At 41.8% G+C, this 22,061-nt stretch overlaps 1 long non-coding RNA gene across 1 annotated transcript in view; it reads right to left on the bottom strand.

Moving 5' to 3' along the window:
- Positions 1-11,297: 11,297 nt before the first annotated feature.
- The window catches only part of LOC125432811, a 34,267-nt gene continuing 23,503 nt past the window's right edge, over positions 11,298-22,061 (bottom strand). The window contains exon 3 of the long non-coding RNA XR_007244549.1: positions 11,298-13,384. This is a non-coding gene — a long non-coding RNA (uncharacterized LOC125432811). The remainder of the gene's footprint in view (positions 13,385-22,061) is intronic.

Consider the following 22,061-nt stretch of genomic DNA (forward strand, 5'->3'; position numbering starts at 1 on the left):
ATAATAACCTCCTGTGGTGGAGTGGAAGCCAAGGATGGAAAGTAGGCCAATATTGACTTTTTTCAGGGCTAATTGTCTATGCATAGACCAGGAGTCTGAATGAAGATAAATTTTTTAAGGCCCATATACTGAAAGTTCCTGAATTACTCCAATATATGGGTAAGGCTATTAAATAAATGGATTTAAAAATCAATTTATTTAATAGCCTTACCCATCAACACAAAGCCGAAACAATTAACTAAAAGTTTAGTTTCAGCACCATTCTAAGCCGAGTTACATCTTGCCTAAGGTGGCACCATTGATCTACCACAATAAGCAGCCAAACTTTTATTCAAGATAATTACAGTTGTGTTTTGAGTGTGCTGCATGTTCTGTAATACAAAGCAGACCTGGCTGAATTTTTCTGCATACATGAACACAAGGTACACAGTTTGAAGAGGGTATGATATAGTGGCTAGAAGTATCTGACTAGGACTAGAATACCTTACTAGAGTATCTGACTAGAGGATACCCAGTTTGAAACCCCATTCAGCAATGAAGTTTTCTAGGTGACACTAAGCCAGTCAAGCCAATGTGCCTCACAAAGTTGCTACAAGGATAAATGGGGGAGAAGAGAATGATGTATATTACCCTAAGTTCCTTGGAGGAAAGGTTGAATAAAAATGTGATGTATAGGGTGACTAGGAGCATCTTGATGGCCAATATCATGATAATGCAGCTTCCTAACAGTGAGTGTAGGAAAAACAAAGAGGCTGATACATAAACAGTGATAACAGGACAAGGGGCTGCGTCAGACCAGGAAGTCATGAGTAAGTCTAGGGAGATCAGGCAATGTCTGCAGAGCCTGTTCGAAGGCAGAGCCTTGGCAGAGAATGGCTGGAGACCAGACCACTCTTTCCTTACACGCAGGGAGGGTGTTCAAATACAGGCAACAATGAATGGAAGAGAAGGGTGTTAAAACTTTTAAGGGGGGCTGAGGCCAGCAATAACTGTACTAGGGCTGAGTCTTGCAATGTGGGGCATAGCATGGTCTCAGAGAACCAAAGAGAACCCAAAGCATGTGAATGTACCCAGGATCAAAATTGCATTTGGGCAAAGAAATTCTACTTGTTTTGATGTTAAAAACCATCAATTAAAAGCCAAATGGCAGCTAAATAATTAAATATTAACATTAATATATTTAAGTAACAACATATAAAAATGGAAATGCTGTGAGAGGAGGAGGGCATGAAAAGAAGAGGGTGGCTGATTAAAGGAAAGACTATTGCTACCTGAACATAAGCCTGGTAGAACTGCTTTGTCTTACAGGCCCTGAAGAACTGCACTAGATCCCTCAGGGCCCTGGTCTCACTGGACCGAGAATTCCACCAGGTTGAGGACAGGGCCAAAATTGCCATGGCCCTGATTGAGGTCAGCCAGACAGCCTTCGACTGGCCTCAACCTTGTGTTCCTTGTGTTCATGTATGCAGAAAAATTCAGCCACGTCTTGAAAAATCTGCTTTGTAATACAGAACATGCAGCATACTTAAAAACACAAGTTTGCTTTTAGGAGTAGCCTGTACATGTGCCAGAGTGGGCCAAACCAAGGCCTCCTGGGCCGCAAGGGTTATTAGAATCAAATAAGCCGTGTCCATTTTGGCCTTTGCTATTGCCTTCAGTATCAGAGGTACTGAGGGGAGCAAGTACATCAACCAGTTGTGCAATACCTGGGGCATTTGACATTCATCTGGGAAGCAAATAAATCTGCTTTTGGTTCCCCCCTATGTCAAACACAGGTTGGAGATATTTCCTGCTATATCCCATCCATGTTGGGTCTTGCAGGTCCTGCTCAGCTCATCCACTCTCATTATAGATGTGCCCGCCACATGTATTTCAGCCAGGTTGGTGTTGTGCAATATGACCCACTCCCAGATCTTGCATGCTTCCTAATGTAACCCCCATGCCCAGAATGGGTTGAACCAGTAAGGGGGTGGAGACTCAGAGTAGCAGAAAGGCTGCAGAGCTCTTTGGAGAAGACAAGGCTACCAGACTCGGACCTTGATTTCTATAAGCCCTTAACACCTTGTTAAGGTAAACAGCAATATTGTTGGGAACTACTGGGAAGGTAGTTGTTTATTTTTGCTATGTTGTAAATGTTGGAGTTTATTGTTTCAGGGTTTCTTTTTTGTGGTTGTAATGGGTGAGAGTTCTCCTGGAAACCATCATGTTGCATCCTGTTCATCAAGCCCTTGGAGTCTTCAGGAGCCAACCCACTTGCAAAGAAGAATTGGACTTGGCAGTATCAGTAGACTGTAACTAGAAGGACTTGAAATGCAACCTGAACAGGACCTTGAATTGTAATGTTAAATGTTGATGTTTAATGTTATTTGTAAAGAGAAGTAAACGGTTTTGTTTAAATTTGGTTCTTTGCAACTCCTTCCAAGTACTGCCCCACAGAACCCACAAGCTGAGGTTACACTTGCACAGTGCCAGGGAACCTGGGCCACCCTGTTTGTTGATATAGAACTTGGCCATCATGTTGTCTGTGGTGATGAAGATTTCTCTGCCTTACAGGAGACCTGCAAAAGAGACCATAACATCTCTGATAGCTCTGAGTTCAAGTAGGTTAATATTCAGAGAAGTTTTATGTTGAAACCAGAGACCCTGGACAAACCCTTGGCAATGTGCCCCCCTAACCCAACAGGGAGGCACCAGTGGTCATTAAGATAGACCAGTGGTCATTAAGATAGACTGAGCTGATCCCCCAGGGGCATACCTCCAAGAAGGTTGTCATCATCCAGCCACAAATTAAGGGACTTAAGAACATATCTGGGAATAGACAATTTCTGTACCTCATTTTCTGTACCTCAAAAACAGCATTTTTTTTCAAGTGCCATTTTGTCCATGCCAGAGGTAGTGTGCGACCAAATATGTCTCTACACTCTCAGTTGAAAAGCAACTGATAAACTATCACTCAATGGAAATAAAAACTACAAAAACCTAGATCCACAATGAAGTTCCTAAGAATACTGAAGTAGGCCTTGACCTACACTCTGCTACTGAGGAATCAGAAATACCCCCACTCCTCATGGCAGCAAAGAAAGATCTGGAGGGAAGGGTGCACCCCTTTTCCCCAGTCACATGACCTGGGGGGGGGGGACTGAGCTAGTCCAGGCTGTGACTGAGGGGAAGGAACATCCAATAAATGACCTAAAACTCTAAACTGCTACCAAAAAAGTTCCACAGCTGGCCTCCTCAAGCGCCGTTCCACGTGGGACTGCACAAAGGCCACACCGATTAATGGACTATGCTGAGTTGTTGCCAATCATTTCTCTTCTATTCCTCATTTCAGGGTGTCCCTGTGCTGTTCTATCGACATTACATACAAAACTAGAAAGGCCAAATGCATTTTAATCAACTTTCCAGGCAGCTCAGAACTGAATTTTAAAAAGGCCTATAATAATTTGCTGTGACAATACACAGTCTGTGCTGAGTTGTAATTTGAATGCTGTGAGATTAAAGTGATTAAGGAATATGCCGGCTTTTCCCCCCCTCTGACCCCATATTCAGAGTTATTTGAAAATGCACAGGGACTTTGCACTCAAATTATAAATAGAGAGGAGAAGATAGGGGAAAGTCTGAAAGAATGTATTAAGTGTCTCTAATATAGGCTGTACTGAGCACTTATCAGTATTAGCATAGCATACAGCAGGAGTAGGCAACCTTTTTGGTCCAGTTACTAGAAAACCCACAACTACCTGTGAAGATGTTGGTGTGCCCATCAACAAAAGGGGAAGAGCAGATGAAGATTGTTTTTGGCCAGAGATTGGGGGGGGGGGCGCAAAGCCCAGTGGTACTGCCATCACCAGAGGGCAGTTGTGCAGGTCCAGAAGTAAATGAGCAGTTGAATCCATGTTTGTCACTTTCTCCCATGCTGCCAGTTTCTGCTACAATGCCAGCACTTCAAGGGGTCACCACAGTTTGGGCAGGGAACCTGGCCTGAACATGAATTAAAATGGTCTGATGTGCTGCTCCTCAGCTCATATACCGATGGTGGTCTGTCTATCCTTGGAATAGGCTGTGCCAGAGATAAGACAGCATAGTGTGGAATACAGGTAGAACTGCCATGTTACCCATCACTGCAGCCTCTCATCCTAACTGCTCCAACCCCCACCTTTACTCAATAGAATGGAAAGAATAAAGAAGAGAAGAAGAAGAGTTTGGATTTATATCCCCCCTTTCTCTCCTATAGGAGACTCAAAGGGGCTTACAATCTCCTTGCCCTTCCCCCCTCACAACAAACACCCTGTGAGGTAGGTGGGGCTGAGAGAGCTCCGAGAAGCTGTGACTAGCCCAAGGTCACCCAGCTGGCGTGTGTGGGAGTGCACAGGCTAATCTGAATTCCCCAGAGAAGCCTCCACAGCTCAGGCGGCAAAGCTGGGAATCAAACCCGGTTCCTCCAGATTAGATACACGAGCTCTTAACCTCCTACGCCACTGCTGCGTGGCGGGGTGGGGTGGGGTGGAATGGTATGGGGTGGAATGGTATTTCAGGTCACTGTGGAATGGTATTTCAGGTCACTGTGACATCAGTTCAGGATACCCATCCAGAGATGGTGTCATGACACTGTTGAACAATATTTTCCCAGCTGTGGACCCTAGATCTAGGGGGCCCACCCTTCATAAGGCAAGAACCTTGCAAAGGAACGAGGTTCAAGCAAAGTGTGTGTGTGTGGGGGGGGGGGGGTGTTAATGTTTTTTAAGTATACACTACACACTTTTCCTGGACTGGTAGCTGTGATTTTTCACACCAAAGAGTTAATTTTTTGAAATGCATATGTGGGCATATGTATGCAGAAAAACTAAATTTGAATCCTTTATTGTTGTTGTTGCAGACATTTCAGCCTGCTTTTCCTATAAATCGCTGAAAGAGTAACCATCCAACCAACTTTTGGGGTTTACAATCCCCTTCTTCACACACAATGAATGGTTTTTCACTAGCCAATGTTTAGTTTTGTAAATCTTTAAGATGCTTGTTTATTTTTTTTCTGAGACAGACTAACACAGGCTGATTCCACATGGGCCAAAAACAGCAGTGTGAAAACGGTGTGAAAATGGTGTAATAGGGTTTAAAACGGTGTAAAAGGGTTTATACTGTTTTCACACCGTTTTCTCACTGCTGTTTTTGGCCCATGCGGAATCAGCCACAGTTACTTCTCTGGAATTCCAAAACAAAACAGGAGTCTTTGAAAGCTACAGAGCTGAGCCTAAGTCTGTAGGATGACTAGTCTCATCACAGAAGACACAGTACTGCCTTCTGCCTATTCTGTGTTAGTCATCTACCATAAACTCATTGCCCTTGGAATCTACAGTGTCGGCTATGCAAAGTAGTTGAATGACAGACCTATGATAGGTTTGCTGTTACACATTTCAGCAGCAATGTGATTCATGAGAAATGGGCAAAGGCATCAGCATTAACAACAATTCTTAACCACCTGTTCATTATTGTGAAATAACTTTTGTTTTTCTGGGCTGTCATGATTAAAGTATTAGCTAGTATTAGTTAGTCCTTTCCTTGGCTCCACTTTTTCTCTCTCTCTGTTTTCTTTCTTTTTAAAATCCTGATGCGTCTTTAGTCTTTTCTTCTGATTTTCCCAGAAAGAAGTCTGAGCAGGTGGCATGTCTGTCCCATATATACTGCAGCTGCATACCACCATCTGCTGGACTCTTCACTAACAGACTGCATTCCAAAAATCTCAGCAAACACAGTCCTAAAGATGGAATATGAATATGAAGCCAGGAGTTCTGTTTTTGTTGAAACAATGTACCAAAAGATGTCTTAGAACAACCAAAGTCAAATATTTCAGAATCCAGCTGTCAGATCCTGTACAGCTTTAGGACCTGCTTGTCACTTTCACTACTGCCTGTTCTGGAGATGAGTTGATCTTGGCCAAAATAGAGCTCAGATCATTTTCCCCTCCCAATTGAATCAATGTCTTTTACTAATGTGAATTTACTTGAAATTTTTGTATATTCTTAAACTTGGAAAAGACATCTAAGCAAGATTCCCCATTATTTATAACCTTAGGAGGTTTGCACCCTCCACAGTCTTCGCCAACTGACTTCCAAAGTTGTCCCCAATTAAAAATGTCATCAGCTGATTCCGCATGGACCAAAAACAGCAGTGTGAAAACGGTGTGAAAATGGTGTAAAAGGGTTTAAAACGGTGTAAAAGGGTTTATACTGTTTTCACACCATTTTCACACCGCTGTTTTTGGCCAATGCAGAATCAGCCATCAGTAAAACAATATCCAATTGAACAAAGTTTCTAACAGCACTATAGCAAAACTAAAAAAACCCCAACAACCTCCAATGCATAAATGTCAGTAAACAAATAATGCCTTAGCTGTACTTGTGATGAGCTACAGTTTATTTAGCAAACAAAACAAACTAAAACTGAAGTTTAGTAATAAATAGGTATGACATTATCATGTTAAATGTTCTCTCACACACAAACAGAATATTGCCAAAACCTGAGGCAAGAGAGAAGTTTTCCCCCTGGTGCCTAAAATTAAATAGGCTACAGTAGGCAAACAGCATTGAATAGGGAACTCCAAAGTCAAGGTGCCAGCCCGAAAAGAAAAAAAGGGAAGAGACAGCTTTTCCTCTGGTAGCTACATATCTATATCACTTTTTGAAGCTGGGGTCATCTGCAGTAGACTCTCTGCAGAAGACTCATGGGAAGAAGACTAATATGGGAGAAGGTGGTTCATTCAGTACTCTGGTCCAAGACCATTTGGGACTGTAGCTTCTTCTTTTTTAAAAACTCTATCTTTTGAAACGTGTGAGACGCAATCCCAAGGTGCTGCTGAATTTTGTTATCAATTGAAGTGTGTGAGCAGGCTTCAAAAAGTGCAAGTATTGCTATGGTTATATCTAAGGGTTTCAGAACTAAAATGTAGGAGTAATATTTTTTTTCAAATTCAACAGTTTTTGACAAGTGAAATCTTAAAAGCAAAATTTGATTTTTTTTCACAGTTCAGTTCAAAGCATTTGGTTTGACATAAGATGTAAGGCAGAAAGTGAAGAGAACACTTTGATGGTGCTACAAACATATTCCATTTAGCTATTTTCCTTCAAACTAACACCAGGAAATCACTACATGTTAAATTCAGCCAGGTGTTTCATTCGACTCATTCACCTTGCCTTGTTACTGCAGCTTTTGTCCCTTATGGATGCTGTCCGTACAAGTCCCATGATCTCCAGTACAGCCTTTTTGGAGGTCAAAGGGGATTTTCTTTTTTTCAGCAGCAGAAAAACTGACTGGATCCAACTTTTTATCTAATAGTAAGTTAAAGCTAATAGTGGCTAACAAAAGCAGCAAAACCAGCCTTCCAACAGACCCTATAAGAGTTTCTACATGGTGGCCAGAACCTCCAGATAGGCAGAAAATGCAAATTAACCAAAGAAGAAAAGAACACTTTTTAAAAGCCTCATGAGGACTCCATATGTTCCAGAACAGTGGAAGGTTTGTAAAAGCTGAGCATCACTTAAAGTCTTGAGCCATCAGAGCAGTTATTACATATATCTACAGGTGCACCTACCCACATTATATATCATGACCCACCTGTAGGTTAGCAATGGTAAATCCCACTGAGGGATTCTTACCTAAGTGTCGCCTAAACTCAAAGCTGGCTGGAGAGATACTCTGTGCTAGGCTAGTGCTGAAGAGTTTTGGAAGGGATTAGCAAGTGGCTAATTGGAATGGATTAGCAAGTGCTTTCAGCCTCAGAAATTAATGACCTGCTTTAGTAAATGTATTCTTTAGCCTATAGGCACTTCTGGTATGCTGTTCATCTGTCCTGCTGCCAGTTTGTGTCATATTACAGCCTGGAAGACTGTGACTGCTAATCTCACAGGGGTGGTGGGTATAGAAAATTTTTTCCTTAATTCAGAAGCTTGGACTAACCTTCCAATTCCTACACTTTGGGGCATCTGGTTGATTGTTGTGTTTCTGTATTCTGTATTCCCATCTTAGAAACACACATATAGAAGCAGGTTAAAAAAGTCAAGGGACTGTAAGTCTTTGTTGTGTTGCAACAATCTGATACAAATCTGGCAGACAGAATTTTTAGATTTTTAAAAGTATGCCCACAGATTCAAAGTGTGACACTTCTGTCCTAAAGAACAGGTTGCTATGATGGAACACTGGCCCTGGCCCATGCTTTTGATTCATAGACTATTTTCGTCCCCATCCCCGGCATCTAACTTTTATGCATCTAACTTTTATGTGATAGAATGTTTTCAAAGGACACCCAGCAAACAAGAAGTGATTTACACAAAAGCACTAACAGATCCCCAGTATTCCCCACATATATCCTGACACACATTCTCTCTCTATTTTCTCTCTACCATTTGGGCCCCTGCCAACCTCTAAAAAGTTTTAAGTGAATCCTTACAAAGACTTGCGCATTCTTTTCTTGAGGTCTATCAGTTACTGGTGTTCCCAGGAGTGTGCTTAACCACAACCTGCTGTGCCTCAAAAACAAAGCCGCAAGAGATCAGACAGAGGACCATTATGCTTACTAACCTTTTACTCTGTCGAGGGATGCTGTTTGCTCCTATTTTTAAAAACAGCTCTTCCAGCAGACATTTGAGCAAGGCAGAATGATGTTGATGAGACACAAGGTTAATCTTGGAGCATTTTATTTGGTGAAACAGGGTATAGAAAAGTATTTGGCACTCAATTTCTTGGCTGTGCTACTGCAAGCCTGAGACATATCAACTGCTGAATCTGCCCTGATAGCTCATGTATCTGCTCCAACAGAGCACAGCATGTTCATTTCAGGGGAAAGTGATGGGGCTTGAGGCAGCCTTTAAACTGGACGAAAGAGGACTCAGCCGTACCAGGGGAAAATCAAATACAAAAGCAACTAAATAGGCAATGGCTCTTCGTTTGGCTTTACAAAAAGCCAATCTAGGCTGAAATAGTGTTCTCAGCCACCTGGACTTCCACTTTGTTACGAACAAGAGAGATTCTCCTGACATGATTCAGTTCCCCATAGATTGCCCATTCATAGTACTTGTCATATGATTTTTGTTTTGTTTTTAAGAACACAGGTTATTACATTTCTTTTGCTTTCAGCTCATGGAGTTGCTCAATGAAACACCTGGTCCTCCAGAGATTATGCAGTGGTCTACCCAGACAGCAGGATGAGGTAGTAAAATATTGCCATGGTGGAATGGACACTCTCTCAGACACACTCTCCTGAATGCTCCCTTACATAAAATCTCTGCTTAAGTAGAAAACTGCCAATACCCAGAAGCAGGCAGGACTAGAACTTCTCTTCCTAATGCATTTGTCTTCTATTGCATGGAATTGTTTACACGGCGAAACACTAAAAAGATTCTAGGGGCGGAATCTGGGGAGAGTGGAGTTTGAGGAGGAGAGGAACTTCAACAGGGTATAATGTTATTCTATTTATTTATAAATATTAATACCCTGCCTCAAGTCTCTAGGCAGCTTACATAAAGCAGCCATTTTCTCTAGGTGAACTGATCTGTGTTACCTGGAGAGCAATTGTAATTCCACGAGATTGTCAGATGCTACTGATAGGTTGGCAAACCTCATGATCTCGCCTGCATCAGGCCTTCTCTCTGGAGCTCCTTCCCTCCAGACTGCTTCTCTATTCTCTCACTGCTGGTCAGCAGTGAACCAGGAAGTCCTCCTCGGCTTGGAGCTGCTGGTGCTTATCAACTTCTGGCTACTTCACTTGGCTGTGCCCCCTTTCCTAAAATCTCACAAAGCTGCTTAACTCCACAGCACTTCAGTGGTCCTATCTTTGCCCTGTGCACTTAGGTCAGGTTGTTAGCTTTTTCTGGAGCATAGACATTGCCCAAGCTACTCCTTCCAATCTCCTCCCCACCTCTGGCCCACGGCTCTATTTCGCTCGACAATATCGTTGCCAATATCGTTGAAAAATTCCTGGAGATTTGAGGGAGGAGCCTGGGAAGAACAAGGTTTGGAGAAGGGGGTGCGGGACTTCAGTGGACTTTAATGCTAAGTCAATCCTCTGAAGCAGTAATTTTCTCCAGTGAAATATATCTCTGTGATGTGGAGATCAGTTGAAATTCTGGAAGATCTCCAAGCCCCAACAAGAGGTTAGCAACCCTACTTGACCATCCACTAACCCTCTCAGCAGGCCTCTGGGATGCACCCCATTGTTTGCCATCTTGCCATCTGAAAAAGAAACACTGGTGCTGCCATACCCTGGCATCTGAGTACCTTCCTTCTCCAGCCACAGTTCACCTGCAGGGACATATAGCAGCATCTTAAAGGGGGTTATTCTGTCACTGATTTCTTGGTTCCTTTCCTCATTAGAGTGGAGTTCTTCAGGCTCACAGACTCTGGACAGGCACCCAAGGGTCACTGGTTGAGTAATTGTACTGCTTTTGCACAACTCATTTATTTCAATGGTTCTTGCACAGATTTCAGATGGATTGGGCCCAGGATACATCTAAACTGAGAAGCATACAAGGCTGAATAATAGAATAATATTTTAGAAGACACCAAATTTATTTAGAAAACTCAGAATTCAATCCTGCAGATTTCATGTATTGCTTTGAGGTTTCCAAAAATAATATACCGTATATACTCATGTCGACCCGCATATAAGTCGAGGCACCTAATTTTACCACCAAAAAAAAACTGGGAAAACTTATTGACTCGCGTATAAGTCGAGGGTGGGAAATGCAGCAGCTACTGGTGAATTTCAAAAATAAAGATACCAATAAAATTACATTAATTGAGGCATCAGTAGGTTAAATGTATTTGAATATTTATTTCAAAGAAAAACAGTAAACTAGCTCTGTAAGCCCCGATTCTCCCTTTAAATCCACTCAGAAGGGGGGGGGGGTGATTTAAAGGGAGAATCTGGGGAAAAATTGAGAGTGCCTGTCAGGGGAGGAATGTTTATATTAGCAGTACCAACATTTCAGAGTATCTTTAAGATACCCTCCTGATGATACTACCCAAGTTTAGTGCAGTTTGGTTCAAGAGGTACAAAGTTATGGACCCTTAAAATGTAGCCTCATCTACTATTAGCTCCCATTGGAAACAATGGGGGATGGGGGCACCCCCTTTGGGGGTCCATAACTTTGGACCCCCTGAGGCAAACTTTACCAAACCTGCTGGTATCATCAGGAGTGTCACCTGACGATACCCTGAAATTTTGGTGCAGCTAGCCTAAAAACTGCGCCCCCTGGTGGCCGACAAAGTAAAAACCCTACAATATTTTTTAAAATACACCTCACATATAAATTGAGGGGGGCTTTTTCAGCACAAAAAATGTGCTGAAAAATTAGACTTATATGCGAGTATATATGGTAGTTCAAGGTAACAAGTGGCTTAAAAATCCAAAGAAAATGCAAACTGATGTAACACCAAACCATACTTCTTCAGTCTGCCAACCTTGGAGGCTTGGAAATGGAAATTATACAAAGATATCAGAAGTCCAGTCAACCAACACAATTTTGTTTTCATCTCTGGCACAGAACAGACTTCCAGATTTTATCTAAAATACCACCTAGAATACTTTGGAAATTCTGAAGATGACCAACAAATGGCAACTCTTGTCATTCAGGGCTAAAACTCTTTCTAAAATTCTCTCTGAATAATAGGCTAGGAAAAAGAGGAAAAAGAGGAAGACCCAACATGAGGTGAACTGACTCAATAAAGGAGGCCACAGCCTTCAGTTTGCAAGAACTGAGCAAGGCTGTTAATGATAGGATGTTTAAAAGGTCATTATTTCAAAGGGTTCCCATAAGTCAAAACATCCTGGCAACACACATGTAAAGCTGACTATAAAAATCCCATTTTCTTATTTTAACATATCAAAGTCATCCTGGCATCTTCCCAATATTCAGAAAGGGATAACCTTATTAATTATACTTTTGTGGTGTTATTTGTGTTTGGGAACTTCAGTCTAAACCCGGTACTTTGACCTACATTGGCTAAAGTGTATGCTGTAACTGAGTGAATAAATGAGTGCCATCTGATTTTCCCTTGTCCTTTTCTCAGTAGAATTTAATTGGTCATCTATAACTCCCAGCACAAACATCTAGCATATCTTCAAGAATCTAAGTTGTGTTACATGAACATAAATACCAGTCTTCATTCTTTCTTCAAGAGCAAGGCGATGTGATGTAGGAATACTACAATGTTAGACTTAAATGGGAACTTCCCTGGGCATTTTATAACTTCTCCTGTCATCAGCAGAAAGGGCCAGAATGTTACAAGCATTAGGAAGTTCCCACAGTGTAGCCAGAGAAAATATGGGTTTCAAAACTTGCCACTAGCTCCCAAGGCAGAAATGTCAGAGTTATTTACTCAACCTAGACATCTATTTGAATTTTAGAAAATACTTTTTAATATGACAACCCATAAATCCTAGATGTGTTGCAAAATAGAAGTTTTTACTACTTTCGATCTGTTATCATTTCTTTAACGGCACTGTTGTTACCTTTACACCAAACAAATTAAAAGTTTTAAAGCATCTGACAAAGGCAGCTTTGACTCTCAAACGTTTATACCCCAAAAATCTTGCAGGCCTCAAAGGTGCTACTGTACACGAACCTTGCTCTTTTATTGCAGACCAGCACAACTACCCTTTGAAACTAAGTTTTAAAGCAAAGTACACTGCAAATAATTCATGGCATCCATTATCCCAGAATTCATTATAAGAACTTCTTTGCACCACATAATACTGACAATATGATTAATGAGTTTCAAAGCTCAACAACCCAATGTTCCAGTCGGGTGGACTCTCATCTCCCTGAAATCCTAACCAGATTAGGATGGGTCAAATATTCATTTGTTCCAGACCACTAAATAAAAGGTTTTCTATAAATATTAACCTTGAATATGGTCATAGATTGATTCTATTTGGTTGTTTCCTAGTGAGATGCCAAAGGAAATACTGCGGACAATTTTTTTAAAAAAAGAAATTAAGAAAATGACCTCTTTTGATAGAATGAACATACTTTAAAATAGAATATTCAAATGTCAAATTTCACATTTTCCAGAAAATGTCCATGAGTAGGCATTAAAAGGCACAGTGTAGTCAAAGGCTCAGTCAGCTGAAGGGATGGCTCTTAACCTGGGGCATGTCTAGTACAAGAAACAGTTCTGAGCCTATCCCTGCTTTCCAGTACTGAGCACCTCTGGTTTTGATATCCAAATGATTGGGGGACAGTTAACCAAACTGCTGCTATTGTTCTTCTGTTTCCTCTGCATCTCCATGTATCTGAATCCATTTTCAGTCTCTTGACAAAAGGTAGCTTCCACGGAGTCCAAGAATCTTCATGATTTATTGCAAGGCTTTTTTATTTGCACAGGTTTTTGAGATCTAAAACAAAAACATAATTTTACACAGTGAGATTATCTCATGGTTATTTTTAACATAGATATTTCTAATACAGTAACTCGTTTGATATGTTTTTGCTCCAGTCTTTGTTGCAAGAGTTTTTATTCTATTCTTCCCTCATCTACTGTCAGTTGTAGTGTGATCCAGGGCTTGCTGAAGGGTTTTTGATATCCTAGATGGCCCATTGCTTTGCCCCTCTCTGCAATCAGTTGTACATCAGTTGGGCTCTTAGCTGGACCTTCCCAAGATTTATGATCCCCTGCTGTTTGGTTCTGTGCTGTGCCTGTCATGTTACTGTAAAGGACTGCTGATGCTGCTTGTTTAACTTTTAGTGAGGGATAATTGAGGACACCATCTTTTAAGTACTTTAGATATATTGCTAATTTCAGGTTTTTTATTTTACATTGCTTTGTATGCTTTTGTTTTATCAATTATATAGAACATCATTAGCCATTCTGACCTCAGCCTTTGTTGGAAAAGGGTGGGATGAAAGTCAAATAAACAAATAAATCCAGCCACCCTATACTTCTACCTAGGCACACATACAGCCACTGTGCACCAGACACCAATCCCCCACTGTGACCCAAGTAGAAAGGAGCTGGCCAGGCAATGAACTGGCATCCACAGACTCCTCCTTCCTTTCTACTGCTTTCTGTTGGGAAGGCCAGGAAAGGGGCAGAGAAAAGCAGGTGGGGCAAGCACACCCTGGTCTCCTGTGTCAGCTCTGATCATGAGGTCCACTTGGGTGGCAGCACTGGGCCTAGCGATACCACTCAGGGCTACTACTTGCTGTCCTGATCCAGCCCTGGTCACAACCTGCCTGTGTCTCTTTGGGCCCACACACACTCCCACCCTGGGCCATAAGCAATAACTAATTGATGAGCCAACTCTGGTAGTATGCTCCCAATTCTTCTTTGGCATCCCCTACAGGTCTTTTGCTACTTCTAAGGCTCTGCCAGTTGAAGGGAGAAAGCATCAGTTACTCCCCAGACTGCTCCCTGTTCTATCACTTCTTTCATAACTAGTTGCAATCTGACAACAGGAAAAAGTATCAGAAAGACTCTTGCCTTTTGATCATTTTTCCTGAGGGATCAAAAGCCCGTACCAGCATCCTGATGATATTAATATTTCCTCAATACAAAAAAGCACACTCTCTGCTGATAAAAAATCCTCTTCCGCCATTAGAAGAGCTTTTTGCATTGATGGAACATTACCTGTACTGGAGAAATAAGCAGGTACAAGGAATGGACTGGTAGTTTAGCCATTGATAGATCGAGCACACAAGATAATTTACCACGTTGATCTGATGCTTCCCAATATACCATCCAGGGTGGCACACTTGGGGATTTCAACTGTGGTAGCAAAAAGCACATAAAGGAATATACTTACATAAGTAGCCTTATCACATAAGAATGAGCAGGTATACAGAATAGAGTTAACATGGAAAGTTAGATAACCAATCTTTTTAGTTTTCGACATTTTTTAAAAACTAATTTTCTGTTGCTTACTATATATGTGTGTACCAGTTTTTAAATTGGTGTGTACCAGTTTTTAAATTAAACTCAGCCTATCGCTTTCTAGATGGGGTGAATTACACATTTAAATCAATATAAAAATAAATGCATGTTGATTAATTCCTTTTTGGCTAATCTTTTGCTCTGCAGAGAAAATTTTCTGTTGCTTACTGAAAAGGATTGAAGAAATAAATCAGTAATCACAGTATCCAATTGTCAAATACAGCCTTTTCAAAAATCAATCCAATAAAAATGGAGATCAGGAAAGGGAGAGAGGAAAGGTTGATTGTGCTGGAAAGTTTTAATTAAAATGCCTAACACTTGCAGTAACAACAACAACATTCTATACACTTTAGCAAAGAGTTGTAATAGCCCCAGTAAACACAAACATCTTCTAAAAGCCACTTCTGATCCTCCAGCAGGGTGGGAAATTTAACCAAATCAGTCCCTGTGCCAAGCCTGTCATACAAGAGTATGTATTCATCCCAAAAACACATTCAGCAGCAAAATCTTTTAGTCTGTTGTAGATAAAAGTATCAATTTGACATAATAAATCTCCAATAAATTAGCAATGGAAGGAAAACAAGAATTTTACCAGCAAGTAACTACCAAGACACAGATTAGAAAATGAGAAAACAATATAAAAAAGAATCAAAAGGACAAACCAAATCCCACCCCCAAATCCTTTTTTTCTTTTTGCCCTTATCTGATGTGTGGCTGAGTCACTTTATCCCTCACTAGCAGGCCCAGCCACGCGTTGCTGTGGCAATTGTCCTTCTCATCAGGGTGGACAGGGTGGTAAGGCGCTCGGATCGAGGCCAGCTCCCTGGGTTTGTAAAGGGCCATGTGCAAAAGAAGCGGAGCAGGTAGTGTTGGTTCGCCCCCACCCCATGGATTTTCTTAGAAGAAAAAGGCAAACTCCAACTCGCTTTTAGTAAAAGACAGCTGTGGCGAAAATGGGTGAGGAAGTGGGTAAGTGAGGTGTGTGAGGATGAGCTGGATGTGTGTGGTGTAGTAGCAGTGGGTGAGGCACAGAGAGTGAAAGTTACCTGCGTGTGAGGGGGGGAACCCCACCTGACGTTTCACATGGCAAAGTGTGTATGTGTTTCACTTCCACTAGTATTACCTAACAGTATTACCTATTTGCTGTTTCCACTGCCCCTCTCTGCCCATCTGCACGAACATTCTAAGCCCTCAGGCCACAGACAGACAGGCTGAACGAACATTCTAAGGGTGACAGTTAAACAGAGGCAGCTTCATGGTCTGGTGCGCCAGGAAAAAGACGTTTTACCAGGCTCAGGTATGGACTTTTGGCGGTTTGAAGGTTCGAGTACCTGCCAGCAACAGTGAGGGACATCCTGTGAAAATTTGGGGGCGATCCGTCCAGCAGCTTCTGAGGGAGACCATCAGGGACAAACACACTGTTAGATTTTTATATATATAGATTATGTCCTCCCCACTTGGCCAGTTCAGAGTAAGCAAACTCACAGAAAGGAAATAGATGAAGAGTTGCCTGAACTGGGGTCAAAATGTGTGGCAGGATAAACAGGAACTGAATTTGGGGCAAAATGAAAGGAATCACTAAACAGAATGCAACACAGAAGGGCTGGCAGATAGTGTAACAAGTCGGTCCTGGATGTGGAATGGAGGAGAGCATAAGACAAGGTAAATGGGTGAGCAGGAATACTTACTTAATTTTGGGAAGAGAAGCAGAACAGGACAGAAAATAAAATAAAATACTGAAGGTGAAAGTGCAAGTGATTTCATGCTCTTGATGACAGAAGAGTGTTCTGGAAGGGAATCAGCTACAAAGATTGAGGATTTCTGATGTTCTTATTCTTCTGAATTTACCTGAAAGTCAATGGGGGAGTTGACTATTTTGATGCAGCACTGGAGTATGTGCTAGCACCAGACTAAAATTTCAGAAACTAGATGCCCAGTGGTGATTTGGGGTTGTGCCCTGTTTGGTCCACCTTTGAATCTGGGAGACTATTGATGAAAATATATTATTTAGGTTGTGACAGGCTACTCTAACCAACTTAGAGCATTAGGAGCACTTCAATATGAATAGGAAATGTACCTAGAGTAAGTGAGGATATTGACATGGATCTGCTGTTAGTACTTAGGAGATGGGCACATGGTTTTTACTGGGTTTTTCAACTGGGAATTGCCTTTGCAAAGGAAATTTCAATCACTTTGATTAGGTAGCCTGCATACTTGGGTCAAAGTTTATGGGTGACCTTGGGCCAGTCCTATCCTACTTCATAGGGTGGCTGCTGTCAAGGTAAAACAGAGGAGGTAAGTGAAATGTTGTAAACCACCCAGGTCGCTATTTGTGAGAAAAGCAGATTATAAGTATCTGAATAAAGAAATATGATTGCTGAGGTCATATTAGACATAATAAGCCTGATCAGAATCTTTTATGTGTGGTTGTTTTCTTATGGAGGTTGAAGAAGCCATCCTTTCACCCTCTGCTATTTGCCCCCTCTAAATGCCCCTTAGTAAGCTGCTTTGTTCCAAGCAGGGGCATACCACCCACAGGGACATATGGGGTCATATGTCCCCAGGCAGCTGCCATTTGGTCATTTGGGGGGTGGAAAATTACCCCCCCCCCACTAGCTTGGCCTGTGCCCCACCTGGCCTGTGCTCCTGTGCACAGACTTGCTGACACAGTGATCCTGCCACGTGCGTACCAAATCCACTCTTTCTTTGCACCAGGGGAATCCGGAGTAGCCATGTCACCTGAGCCCAGCTTGCTACAACCAGCCCAGAGCAAACTCCAATGCCGAGTGAGAACTCCGTGGGGTGGGCGGCAATTTTCCCCACTGCGGCCTCTGCAGCCATGCCTGCCTCAGCCTCCATGGCCCAGACAAACTAATGGCAGCTACAGCTCCCAGGGTGCTGCCCCACTCTGGGTGCACACTCTCCTCAGGAGTCGGAAGCACCTTGCTTCTTTGACAGGGAGTTTGTGCCGTCCTCTCCTTGAGAGGCAAGAGCAGTTTTGGAGAAGCAATGAAGAGTCCTTGCCCCAGAGGGTAAATAGGCTGGGCAAAGAGAAGCCCTCTGCACTCTGTGTACACCTGTAGGTACCCTCTACTTTATGACCACTGCAGGTGTTCTGGGGCTGAGCCCTGCCCTCCCCTAATGCCTGGCTAGTTGATACCTTGCCTCTTGGATTTGATGCCAAGCAGAAGACAAGCCTTGGTACATCCAATGCTCCTGGGGATTAGAAAACAACACAACCTTGGCAGTAGGCTTGCTAGTGGGTCAGCAGTGTTGGGTGCAGATGGGGACCTGCATACACCAGTCTGAAATAGCTTCCTTAACATGGATTAGTAACAAGCTATTCTGCCTGGGGCAGAAAACTCAGATTTTGCCCCAGGGTCCATTTTCCCTAGATACGCCTCTGGTTCCAAGGGGAAGAATGTACGGCAGCTGTATGTTTTCTCCCATGATGCAAGCAGCAACAGACAAGGTAGTTCCAATAGTCAAACCAGGGATTATTGATCCTTCTAGTATCTAGTTAGTAAGAACTCTAGTTAGTAAGAACTGTTTCTTCTAGAGCTTTCTCTATTATCAATCTAGTTTGATGGAATGAGCTTCTGGAGAGCCTGAAGTAAGTCCCAACCTTGCAGAGTTTTCGAATATTTCCCAGTGAGGTTTTGGTGGTTTGTGAATGGAGATCAGTCATTATGATGAATTAAATGGTTTGCTCTCTTTTTATTTGTATTGTATGTTTTGTGCAATGAGATTTTAGCCGGTTTTAATAACGTAAGCCACTCTGACTTCTATTCATTGAGAGAAAGGCCAGTGTAAATATTTTAAACAACTGAATTTTGGGATGGGCATGATTTAGATCAGGAAAATGATGTCGGTGAAAGGGTTAAAAGCAAAACTGATTTCAAACTTCTTAAAAGTGTGTGCACTTGCATGTACCTGAGCACACAGAATGGATTCTGATCATGCATCTCCCGCAGCACCTCTGAATAAGCTACGTGCTATAATTGAGAAGTGTTAGCAGCATCACAGAATCAGTGAAAGAAACCACAGCAGCTATGCTGAAGAAACCAATATTAATATTCTGAGGCTGTAGCCAGCTATGTAAACACTATTCGATGACACACAGAAATAAAAGAGAGAGAGAAGCATTTTTTCCAGGTTACTAGACAAAATAATGAAATTCAGATTTGAATAACCTTCAAATACAGTGCCTGCCCTCCAGGTAATTTCTAGAGCTAATAAAAAATCCCCTATTTTAGATAAGGAGACAGCAAGTTCAACTGTGTAAGCAGAGCAGGGGACATGGGTTTTAATAATTCAGGCAAACAGCAAAAAGAACTGTAGAAATCAAGTGTGTTCCATTCAGGAATGTGAAAAAAATCAAAATTGTGCTTTGTGTTTGTATGCATGAGTGTAAGAGAGAACACCCACACATGTGACAATATATATGGTGTATATATTGAACTGAACACTTACATACTTGAATGCCTACAAATCTCACACTGCTAGTGGAAATCACAACACAACACACAAATAGCACTTTGACTGCTTCATATAATTATCTTTGACTTGTTCGTGTACAAAGCTAAATTTTCCTCACACTATTGCTTTTACCTAAACTCCTTTCTGGTACCAAGAAGATTAGGCTGTAGTTCTGTTTCTCTCACATCCATTCTTGCTTATACATCTAGAGATTAGGGGTTTGACCAGAAGACCTTGATTCTTCACTCTGTGTTAAAGAGACAACCTCATCTTACTAGCCCTATCATTTGTTCTCTTTGGCAGAAACCGAACACATACTTGAATTCCAATCATTTCAGTCCCCCAACCCATTTTGAACAGGCTACTTGATATATTTTCATGTAGAGGAGCACTCTCTCTCTCTCTCCAGCAATCACACAGAGTTTCAGCTGTAATAACATGTAGAGAAAGCCTACAATTTGCTTTCATTGCGTAAAAAAATCTAGGGCAATCTTAAAGCAATGAATAACTTTTCAGATATCAGCAAACATGGACTGAAAGAGGTAGTTATTTTCTCATAACTGCCATGCTACAAAAACAGGTTAGAATCATTTCAGAAGTATGGTGTTGTTTGAACGTTCATAGGAAAATGCATATTAGGAACAGGCGAATATATCATGTGGGGAAAAAATCTAACCATTTCATATTTCCCTTTGGAGCAATAATGCTAATAATAATGTTTAATAATAACACTTGGCTGAGCATACTGAATACATTCGTTTTTTGCATCTTTACCATAATTGTTTAATGTAGGGCAGTATAGCTATCCTCAAGTTATACATTGGGGGGGGGGGGCATGGAAGCTGAGAGCTAAGGCACATTGAAAGTCAAGACTGAAGCAGATTTTAACTGAGGACTTCCTGTTTATTGTTGGATTCAGTGAGACTCAGGCCCTTTCCGCACAGGCCATAAACGGCGCCCTGGGGATGGCAAAAACGCCATCCCCAGGGAGCTGTTCGCACAGGCGGCACTGCGAAAACACAGCAGCGCTGACCTGGCTCCCCTCCCCCTCCCTCAGGGCGGCGTCAGGCTGCCTCCAAAAACCTCCCTCCTGGAGGTCGGAGGGCAGCGTGGGCGGGTCTACGGAGGCCAGCAGGGCGACGGAGGCGATGAGGTGAGTGGGAGAGGGACGGGACAGGAGTGGGAGAGGGACGGGGAAGAGGCGGCTCCGTGCGGAGCCGCCTCTCTTGCGTCGGCCTCTTTGGGGGCCGCTCGCACGCTCTCGAGGTGACCATATGCCAATTATCTTCTCTCATGTTAACTACCATAGGAGGTTGTTGTGAGGATAAAATGGAGGATGAAAATATATTCTGCCACAAGTTCCTTCAGATAAAAGTCCTATATTATTTGATGGGGCTTACTCCCAGAAAAACATTCTGAGGTCTGCAGTCTCACAGTGAAATCCTAACCAGAGTTTCATGCCTCTAAGTCAGTTGAAGTCAATGAGCTTAGAAGTGTATAACTTTGCTTAGAGTGGCACTGTAATGCTGAAACCCCAAAAATAGTAATCAGTTACATAATATTGATTTCAATGGACTTAGAAAGATGAACCTCTGTTTAGAATTGCACTGTGAGGCTGAGATCCTAATATTTTTCTGAAAGTGAGCTTATCAAACAACAAGCTTTCTTCTGAATAGACCTGTTTCAGGTTGCTCTGTTACCATGCCAGTTAGACACAACTGAAGAATATTACCTTACACTACCTAATCAATGTAGCCTGTAAGGTTAGGCTAATGAAGAACAAAGCAACATGAGATGCTACACCATTATCTCGTGACACGTACTGAGGCTAATCCATCATTCCTTATAGAGCATTATTCAGTGACTTAACAGTGAACATGTGAACCAGCTTATCATTACAGTGTCTTTGATCCACACATAGTAATGTTCACAATTGTGGCAACTGTTTCCTATAAACAACTCACACAACTTGATATTGTGCTTGTTGATGGAACATCTGGGCCTGTAAACTTCATGTATTGTAATTAATCATCTGGTTTCATGTGTTAAGAACTACACTTTTGGAAAGGCATAAGCCAAATTTTCCTGGATTGTACGACAAACACACAAATTGTGCAACCTAAACTGGTGTGATATATCTTCCAAGTCTATTGACTTCCTTTTCAGAGTTTTAGTCCATGGAAAACATCTGAAGTCAAATTTCAAATTGTTCCCATGGTAAATTTGAAAAAAAAAACCACTTCTATAACATTATTCTTAAATCAGTTCCATTGTTAATGGGGGTGGGGGTATTATTAGTTATTTTAAATGGTCATGGTTATCTCAAGGTGTTTTAAAAATGACTAGATTTGTTGCTCAGTTGTAACAAAGTAGCTATAAAGTTCATGAAATGCCAGATGTGTCTCTCAGACTCACAGAGATTATCAGTATCAGCATAGCTGAAAACTCAGAAAAAGCTATTATTCCTGCCACTGTTTTTGCTGAAGCAAATCCTAAGATAAGCAGACTTTGTTTTGCATGACCTGTTACTTTGCATCTCAAAGAATTGCATGTTTGATTGTTATATTGCTATTTATATCTGGATGCTTCCTTTAGCTTGTCTCTGGAGCCAAGCCAATCAGTAAAGAAAAAGCAAGCTTCTGCATTGGGGGCAGGGGGAAGGT

The sequence above is a fragment of the Sphaerodactylus townsendi genome, linkage group LG05 (assembly GCF_021028975.2).
Source record: "Sphaerodactylus townsendi isolate TG3544 linkage group LG05, MPM_Stown_v2.3, whole genome shotgun sequence".
In the NCBI taxonomy this organism is placed as follows: domain Eukaryota; kingdom Metazoa; phylum Chordata; class Lepidosauria; order Squamata; family Sphaerodactylidae; genus Sphaerodactylus; species Sphaerodactylus townsendi.